This window comes from Mytilus californianus, unplaced genomic scaffold (assembly GCF_021869535.1).
Source record: "Mytilus californianus isolate M0D057914Y unplaced genomic scaffold, xbMytCali1.0.p SCAF_44, whole genome shotgun sequence".
Lineage (NCBI taxonomy): Eukaryota > Metazoa > Mollusca > Bivalvia > Mytilida > Mytilidae > Mytilus > Mytilus californianus.
The window spans coordinates 753,594-764,240 of record NW_026262695.1 but is presented as its reverse complement, the minus strand read 5'-3'; the positions used below and the strand labels follow the sequence as shown (position 1 = coordinate 764,240).

General features: G+C 31.0%; 1 long non-coding RNA gene across 3 annotated transcripts in view; it reads right to left on the bottom strand.

Moving 5' to 3' along the window:
* Positions 1-2,102: 2,102 nt before the first annotated feature.
* The window catches only part of LOC127699914 (uncharacterized), a 36,508-nt gene continuing 27,963 nt past the window's right edge, over positions 2,103-10,647 (bottom strand). For all 3 annotated transcript variants that reach the window (XR_007981289.1, XR_007981288.1, XR_007981290.1), the window contains 3 exons: positions 10,230-10,409; positions 8,439-8,561; positions 2,103-5,041 (listed from right to left, as the gene is read on the bottom strand). This is a non-coding gene — a long non-coding RNA (uncharacterized LOC127699914). The remainder of the gene's footprint in view (positions 5,042-8,438; positions 8,562-10,229; positions 10,410-10,647) is intronic.

Genomic DNA, 10,647 nt, shown 5'->3' with positions numbered 1-10,647 from the left:
TTAACTAACTATATGCATAATATTATGAAGATTGCATTAGTGATCATTAAGATCCAGTCAACGCCTAGGGCCTTTAGATCTGTATATATGTTGAATATGAAGTCAATCGAAAGTATCTCTTATTCAGCTTTCCATAGTTGTTTCGTTTAATATTTTCAAATCTACCTAAAGTGGCCGTTTTTTTTTTTCTTTTTTTTTTTTGAAAAATCATCTTTTCAATGTTAATCTTTGATTGCATTTAATTGATAAAAATCTATGTTTCATAAAAATAAATGTTCGATTCACAGAAGGGTTTATATATGAGGACAACGAGAATTTACGAAAACTTACCTATATCTCTGTTTACACATTTTAACTAATACTATCAACATTTAATGCTATTCAAAGTTAAATTTTTATTACTTTCAACTCAGAAAATTGGAATATCGAATAACGAATAACGAACCGGCCGCTAAATTCACATACATCTCGGGTGGAAGTAAAGAATAAGATCTACTATGAAATTGTTAGGTTGATTTTCTTTACACTTTATAAATATTCTAACGCATGGTGTTTCATAAGAAATCCAATGGACATGGTATAATTCACAGTGGTCACTACACAAAAGGAGATATATATATGCCTATATGAATGTAACTTTAACACGCTGAGTGTAATGAAAAAAAAATTGTAATATCTTATATATTCACGCAATATTTGCTAATCAAATTCGCTTCATCATGGGCGAGCAGCTATCCAGGTAAATTCGGATGCTGTTAAGACATTTTTGCAGCTTATCATACATGTCCTTTAAATATATTTTTGCAGGTTATTGTACATTTTATTCAGTGGATCATAACACAATTTCTACTAGTTGAATAGTATGGAGATCGAGATTTAATCCTTTTGATTTTGATTAAACTTCAAAAAGGAGGGACAAACCTGCCTTGTAAATGAGCCCACTCTGATTTAAACAAAAAATCACTGATAAAGAAATTTCTTGATTTCTTACATATTTGTTATTGTTTGGAGGACCTTTATTCAAAAAAACAATTGATATTCCCATAGAATGCAGACAACACCTTGAAAACAATGAAAAGAAGCTAACTTCATACTTCCAATAAAGTAATCACCCTTCAATAAATAATTCAATGTTTGGTAAGTATGTTGAACGCAAATATCTAATTGAACAAGTAATAAGGTATACAATGGATACATATTTGTCTGTCTCATATTGACTTACATCTAGAAATTGACCATATTCGTGTTGTAAACATTATCAATGTGAGAACAGACATATATATATATATATATATAGAGAGAGAGAGAGAGAGAGAGAGAGAGAGAGAGAGAGAGAGAGAGAGAGAGAGAGAGAGAGAGAGAGAGAGAGAGAGAGAGAGAGAAATGATAAGTGGTATGAATGCCAATGAGACGAATATCCAAACGAATTCAATGACGAAGATAAAAGTAGATATAGGTCACCGTAAACCAACGACAACCATGCATTTACACGCTCTTGACGTGGGGCAGACATATAAAGATTGTGTTAAACATGTTCGTAAGCCCTCAACCCCCTAACTGTGTACAGTGGTGTTACAGCACTTAAGAAGAACAAACTGTAAAAATCAGTAACAAATGGCTTTACTCAATAGGCCGGAACGAAGCACAAACAACCCAACTAACATAAAAACAATAGATACACAGTATTGGTATAAGAGTGCTCGCGGTTACTGAAAGCTAGTTCAAAGCCAGTTACAACTTACACATAAATCATGTTTCCCAGACAAAAGTATCAAGCAGTACAATGTCGGACTGAGACGTGAATCCTTAATATTTCATTTGCTTTTTTTCTTTATGATAATTTTGTTATCGTTCTATCAATGGAAAACATAACAATTTTCAAATGTTACTACTGTGATGAGGAGTATGATCAAGCGTATGTTATACTTGGGTCACACATCAATAAAACACCATGATAGTTTTATTTCCATCACTAAGCAGTACTTTAAAATATGAAAATACAGATCTCTATCTCTATTATTTCATATTCCATTCACCATTTACTTTAAAATTTATTGTCTATCGGAAATAGTACAGGGGCGAACTGTTTTTTTTTTGGGGGGGGGAGGGGGGGGGGGGGATGGAGGGGAACTTGTTGGTTCCAGGCCTCTCTTCGTAGAATATTTATGGTATATTGCATTTAACTTCTGTCCCTTCCTTTTCTTAACTTTATTTTTAAAACTGCAGGTTTCGTAACTTTGATATATATATAAATCCCAAACTATTATTTTAAACTGAGAAAAAAGTGTGGCATTAAATGACATTGTGAAAATTATTTATCCCTGGTCTCGGTTCTAAAGTCAGGTTTACAAAAAATCCAGTTATGTCTTATATATAGTAATACTGCAAGATTATGGTTTAATGTTTTCAGAACAGAAAATTGTATTAAACTGAAAAGTTAAATTTGATCAACATAGTCCATTTTAGCTATTGGAAAAATAAAACGATGTATATTATTGCCTTTCGCTAAATTACAGTTACAAACTAGAAAAAGTTCGTTTTTAAACCCAAGATATAATGCCTTCTTTCTTATTCAAATTCTTTTTGAAAAACCAAGACCATTTGTTAAAAAACCGTTAGTTTTAAATGTTGCTCTCAAAAATACACTGAATTATTAATGAACGACAAGAAAACTGTGAGTCGTTTGTGCTTATAACATGTTAAATATTCAGAATAAGATGAAAAGTCATGTAAACCTACCGTGATTAAGCTGATTGGGCAAATAAAAATAACATATAGGATAAAAAGCATGTCAGCTTATCAGCATAAAATATGATTTAAATGTATTTTCTACAAACCAGAATCAAAAGGTAATGATATGCACGTTCTTTGATATCGATGAAATGTAAATAAAGACACCTTTATCTTTTCATTAGATAGCTGAAAAACCGATATGCATTAGTTGATATTATTGATCTAAAAATATATTACATATTGAATGCCAGTATATGCAAGAACCATGTAATTGTGACGAATTTCAAAACATGACTGCAACAACCCAACAGACCCAACCATAATGTTATGAAGATATTCTCATCCTCAGTTAGAAATAGTACTTCTTTTTTTACTGCGTGTCCGATAATTTGAGAAATATCTAGAGGTTAGAATGATATCAAATTACGGAGTAAGCTCCCCTTAATTGCTAATTTCTAGTGCATTTCAACCAACTTATATCTTGAAATACCAGAAAAAAACAATGAAAAGAATGTTATATTCGTGCACAATTATACATTCTGATCTTCAATTAATGTCACTTGAGCGGGTTTTTGTTTGTCATGTTTTCACCAACTTTGTTTCCTGATTCTATAGGCAGTGTGGCACTTAATATGTGCTTCACAAAAACAAACAAAATTATGACGTAATCAGAACCGATTAAAAATAGTTTAAATGACGATGAATTTTTTAAAATGTCCGTAGGTGAATCCTTTAAGCATGAATGAAAGACACACACTCAAAATAAGTCAACATATGAAATCAGGTAACAAAAAACTTGAAATTTATATAGATTAAAGAAACCGTAGGGTATTTGTCAATGAGACTTCAATCTAAAGCCAATTTTAATCATTAATAATGAAAATAATATAATTATTTAAAAAGTAATTCATTTAGATTAAACCAATGATCATATTTCTCTCGGAACATAATATTATTTACATAGTTAAAACAAAATCAATCTCCCAATACATAATGATAGATAATATATATATAACATGTATAATATTAAAGGACTTCTAACAAAAATGTATTAATTCCGTGTTTTATATAAGAACAATCAAACTATCATATAAAAGTCGAGTATTGCCTGATTGTTTGCTATTTCATGGCAAAATTAGATTTGATAAGCATTTCGGTGCAACTTTATGTTTTTACTAAGTAATGATTCGTGGTAAAGTGTTCTTCTATTAACTGAAATACTTCCAGATTCCGTATCTTCCTCAATAGACAGGTTTCGAATACCGTGTTTGTTAAGAATTATTCATGCTAATTATTTTAGAAAACAGTCAATTAAAAATTGCTGAAAAACAGCAATACAATTTTGGAATAAAATAAGCATTGTTAAATAAAATTTGTACATCATGATTCAAGTATTTCCTAATTCTGTTCAGTGACGCTTATGACGAATTAAGATTTTTGATAACATAGTTGATGTGATCAGACCAGGACAGAGTTGTGACAATCTTTAAACGACAAAGAGAGAAAGGTTCCCATTTTAATTTTCAACCCCTTTTAGCATTTTTTAACTTCTGGTTTCCTGCCTTACCGCGAAATCTAAACCTATCTATTTGTATGCATGCTTTAAAGAGAACAAAATTCGCATAGAATAAGTGAACTATACATGACTTTTAAAAACATTTAGTACTTGTATGATTTCCTAGGTCAACGTTGGTTAATTATTTAAAAAATAATTATAAGATATATGAAGGCGTTATTTTGGTCAAACCATACGTGACAAATGATTTTGTTTTAGTTCCCACATTACTAACTTTTTTTTTTCTCTGGAAATTGAATGTTGCAGCGCTACACTGCTTTATCATATACATCATTTTCACTTCTTATTTCTGATATAACAGTTTTTGAATAACCGTCTGTCAATATTGAGTCTGTATGATCATAAACATCGTTATCAAGTTGCAGTTTTCTTCCTCCAAAGTTGGAACTATCGTATGTTGGGTCATTTTCGTTACGAATTCCTGCATGGCTGTCATATAAATTTTCCTTTGATTCTATTTCTCGTTTCGATACACCATTTAATCGATCATATTTTCCGTACGATGTTTCAGCATAAGTTTCGTCAAAATTTTGTAATTTAGAATCCGTTTTTTTAATTTTGTTAACGACTGCATACGTGTTGGTAGAATTGATTGAAGCTAACCCATAGGATTCGTTAGATGTCGGCGTTACACTTGTTCTCACTGCCGGATTTCCTGAATGCTCACAGACTGCTGTTGAGAATTGGAGTCCTTGCTTATCCGTATTAGTCGTTTTGAAAAATCCACATGATCTTAAAATATAACAAGTAAAGTTCTTGTATAATCTGTGAAATAAACAGAAGATACTAATAGTATATTCAAAACTTTAAGTCGAACACAAACATACAATATTATAAATTAAAAGAGAAATATAATAAGAATATAAAGGAACTTGTCGGAAAGTTCACATTATACTGAAAATAGGGAGTGGGCAACAAAAAACACACACAAACACAACTTTCGGTGCACTCATGTTCTCCGGAAAGGAAAGTATTCTATAGCTTCATATCTATTAAAAAAATTGTTTCAATTATGAATTATTCCTTCATATTTTAAAACAAAATTATACGAAATGAGCGAAGTATTACAAAAGTAGTTAAAACACTAAGATAAAAGGAAACGAATAGGCGAAGTTAAAAGGTCTTAAAGACAAGATGATGTTCATTTGCCTATGTCAAGTATAAAAACTCTTCAGTTTTTATCTTTTGTAATCTATCAATGCTATGGTCATATTGTTGTCTTCTTAACCATGAACCTATATTCAAACGTAGCGGACCAGGTGCACATATCAACCGTAGAACGATTAAACATACGTTTACAGTTTCATCTTCCACTGTCAAGAATAATTCAAAACCGCGAATAAATTCAAATGAATAAGTTTTATCTACTATTATTACATGAAATGCATCGTTAGTAATCTGAACTTTAAATACAGAAATGATAGAATAACAATTATTACAGTGACTATAGCATATCTGTGAAGCATTAACATTTCTTAACCTGCATACTTTATTAAGCTGTCAATAGGCTTATCGTTTCCTGCTATGCAAGTATTACCTGCAATGCAAATTCACACTTAGTAAAAAATGTCCTAATCGGGAAAGGACACCATCAACAAAACGGACAAAAATCACTTGATTAATATTTTTTTTCAATTCTGTTGATATTCGAATATCATCAATATCACATTTCGAAAATCATTTAGAGATAAATGAAAGGGTTAATGATGCGCCCATTTCAAGGATAAAACACACAATTAAAGCTCCGAAATACGTAATGATGTGTTCGTACCTACCGATAAATCAGCCAGCAATGTAGCAGAGGTATGTCGTAAATGCTACATCGAAGATCTTCTACATTGAAATGCGTGCTCCACGGAGGGTCAAATAAAAGACCATGCTTAAAGCCTTCTTCTGACACTTAAAGTCCCAACCATATTTGTATGACGTATATACTACATTATAGTTCTTAAGTATGAAAAAGCTCATCACAGACACCAGGATTAGAATTTTGTACGCCAGACGAGCGTTTCGTCTGAAAACGACTCATCAGTTACACTCTATTCAAAAAGGTTGACTTGCCAAATGAAGTATGAAATTATACATTTTCTACATTGAAAGCATTGCGCTTTACAGAGGAACAAATGGTAGATAAGCATATCATCACCTCATCTTTCCTTATGGTCCCTCGCATCGTTTAAAAGTCCATTATATGTAATTGCTACCTCAACTACTCAACATATTCTACTGCTTATCATCTATTCCTTTAACTAATCCCCTTACTACATATATAAAACTTTAAACTGTTATAAAAAAAATTATAGAAAAAATTGAGTGATAAAAAATCTTTGGAATTTTATGTCAAATGATGTGCTAGTGACAGTACTTTCAATTCTGTATGATTTTTTTTCAACTCTCTACATTACACTACCTAGCAATCGTAACAAAAAGAAGGGTTTCTTATTGAATTGAACGGACCTTTGAAACATCTGATTAAAGTTAATTTTTCTACAAGTTTTACAAGACTTTTTTGAAATGAAAATTGTACATGTGCTAAATAAGCGTACTGGTTTTGTGATGAGATTTTTCATTTTTTTTCTTGACAACATGTATGCACGTTTTAGCATGTACATGTTGTTAACTGGTTGCATGTATTCCTATGGAAACTTATTGTGTCGCTTAAATAGCAAACTTTTTTCTATATTCTTATGAATCACAGTTTTTCGCCGACATATGTTACAATCCGTATTAGATCCATTTAATTCAGATTTACTTCATAAGACGTTTTCTATTGGTTAAGTTGTAGCTATCCTTTCGAACATTCTATTTTAAGATACAAACAAAATAATGTGTGCTACAATTTATTTTACGTTTTTCAAAGATTGCCTGGAATGGAAGGATTATCCGCCAAATACACTTTCCCTCAATCAATTTATCACGATTGGAAATAGGCTCAATCGGTAAAATTACAGATCAAACGTTTATTCAGGAATCTTAACATCTAAGACTGAAAAAAACTTATTGCTTGTGAGATAAGACACGTAGTCCTTGGACATTATACAAATTTTTCACTTCAATGCATCACATTATATACATGTAATAATTCTGAACATCCACATAAACAAGGCATAATCGAAAGCAATCCTTATAAAATAATTATCCAAAGAAGAACTATCATTCTTCAATAGGACCAATCGTGTCATAAAGACCAGTAAATTGTTTTTCGTGACATCACGACGAGATTCAATTTGTCTGAACAAAATAAGTGGAGAATGTATACAAAAGGAAATAATTAGATTAAAGTGTCTACATTTATTATATACTACTAATAGTTAACGAGGCCGGGATAAGGTACCGGTATTTGATGTATCAACTTACAAATGTCAAAATTACCAATAATGTATGATTTACTATGGAAAACAAAAATGAATATTCAAAAGTAAATAGGTACGTCATATCCTAGAAAAATATTTACCAAAACAAACTATATACATCGACAAGCTCTGCATGGACGATAAACAATAATGTTTTGGGAAATAAGTGCGACCTGCACCTGGGTCGCAATTCCGAACATTTTGAAATAGGAGAAATCCGTAGCTTTATGGTCCGCAAATAGTAGAACAATATCATAAGTACCTAAGAGCTACGGTTCCGCAGCTAAATAATAATAATATGTTTTGTTTTCTATATTAATAATAAAATTATTCTTAGAATAGTATTAATAACATTGATGATGATGATAATAATGATAATAAATACACTGAGGTCTATTTGGCTTTGTTACAACATATCATATGAAATTATTTTGTCCTGGTTAAAATACATATTTGGTTTTGCTACTCTGATAGGGTTCTTTTCAATTTGCTCTCCAACTTCATATTATTGTGGTTTCAAACATTCAATCTCGAGGGCACCTGATGAAAATTATTCCGGAAACACAAGCGCTGTGCATAGAAATCACATCAGGTTTTGTAGATACATCTTTACTGTACACTTCACATTTATCAATTTTTAGTTTATATTTGAGTTAAAAAAAGGCTAAGTAAGATATATATTAACAGTTAACAAATATACCTTTTTTTTTAAATCTGATATATATAAACATTTAATTATCATAGATGAACTATTAAAACAATCAATAGATACTTACTTTTCATGCAGACAAACCAATTCAGTCTTGATGTACAGCTTTCTTGTGAAATTTGTAAATCTTTAATTTCTGTTACAGATATATTTGCCGATAAGCATCAAACAGAGATCCTGCTATCATTTCCTACGAAAATCATGAATTCCTTTTCAAAGCAATATACATAATATGATAACGCAAGGTAGTAGACAAATATGAAATTTCAAATAAAACATACATAGTTACCTGTTATTTCAAACATAATTCAACAATTTCCGTAATAGAAAAATAAATGTGATTTTCGAGTATTTATTTAAATGACACCAGTAACTAGATTCTTTCAACGCGGTCTAATGTACGGTAACACATTCCATTATCGGAATAACAAGATACAATTGACATTCTCGCATTTAAAGTTCCCTCTGTGTTACAATGTGAAAAAAAAACTGTTTCAAGGATCGTTGCCAAACAAAAATATTAAAAACAACTCAATTCAAATCTGAGAAATATGTATTTGTACGTTTGATCAACTGCAATATTTTTTTGTAGAAATTAAAAATACTAAAACACTTGCAACTGCATTTGAAACCCATAACTAACCGGAAAGTTTAAACATCCGACAGTACAGTACGCTTTACTGACAAGTTAAGTCGTATGTTGTATGAAGGCATGTCATAATTTTGGGTTCGTTTCTGAAAAAATCTTCTCTTTTTTTCATGTCGAAGTAAGATTTGTACAAGTGACCTGGTATATGACTGAATGTCAATTCTATTATTGATGACATACACAATTTTTCGATACATCGTCCGATCAAACAAATATATTACCAAGCACCAATGCACTTATTGAGCTGTAACTTAATATACACAATTATTTTGAAAATTCATAACAATAACTAAATATCTACAGCTTGGAGCCAAACGAACTTCACCATGTTACATATAACATATTCAGAATTTTTTTTTCATGCACTTCATGCTTTGGTCATTAATGTATATGATCACAATAGTTATTGGTAAATATGATTAAGACCACATCTCAAAAACACGATAACAAATTAATTATAAAAAAAAATCATCATTTTACAGAAGTGAGGATGCCTTTCTCAAAGGTATATGTAACTCTCCATAAAATGCTTTTGTATTCAAACTTATAAGTATAATGAGTTTATTATCAACTGAATTAGAACATAGCATTTGGAATAATCCCGTCTCCTTACAACGTTTATGACTATGTTTGATTTTCTTTACCTTCGTGTTGCTCAATCGTATTGTATTGTTTTAATGACTTTCTTTTGACTACGGAAAAGTGTGTCGATTATAGAGTTATGGTCGTTAAATGTCCTGTTGCTATCTTTGTATTGTCCATGATATACATAGGAATCTGTTGTTCAGTGGTTGTCGTTTGTTGATGGGGTTTATAAGTATTTCTCGTTTCTCGTATTTATATTGATTAAACCGTTCGTTTTCTTTTACACTAGTCATTTTGGGGCCCTTTATAGCTTGCTGTTCGGTGTGACCAAAAGCTCTGTGTTGAAGGCCGTACTTTGACCTATAATTGTTTACTTTTTGCAGATTGGGACTTGGATGGAGAGTTGTCTCATTGGCACTCATACCACATCTTTTTATTTCTATATAATACGATTTTTTAAAAATCTTTGAACATAATTGATGCATTCACATAATGTCAATATACAATGTTGACAACATCAATTGATATTTGATTATTACCAGGCGAGTGAGTATCATCCATCGCGGTAATGTGATAATACAAGTCAAAGAAAAATTTCAAATAACAAAAACGTTAAAATTTCACCTCCTGGAATCTCTACTTCTATATTTTCACGGAAAATATTTGTCCATATTCTTTTCCAGAGGGTCCAGTACATACAACCGCTAGAATGCATGAGCAACATTTGTCTATTCTTGCAGTTTTCCAAATGAGTCGAATAAGGCAATCCCCAGTATTCACTAATTGATGAGGCGAGTCCATCTTCTGAAATTTTAAAATTCGAACGATGACACCTCATTCAATCTTTTAATGTAAACATCTCCGAAGAACAATGACAACAAAACTTTTCAAATAAAGTACTCCCAAAGTGCTTTTCGATTTATTTTAAGAAGAAACACTCCATGCTGACCAAGTTATCTTCTAGATTAATAAATACGGGAAAATATATACATTCATATAAATGTAAGATGCATGCATTACATCAATTGGTATTAAATTACAT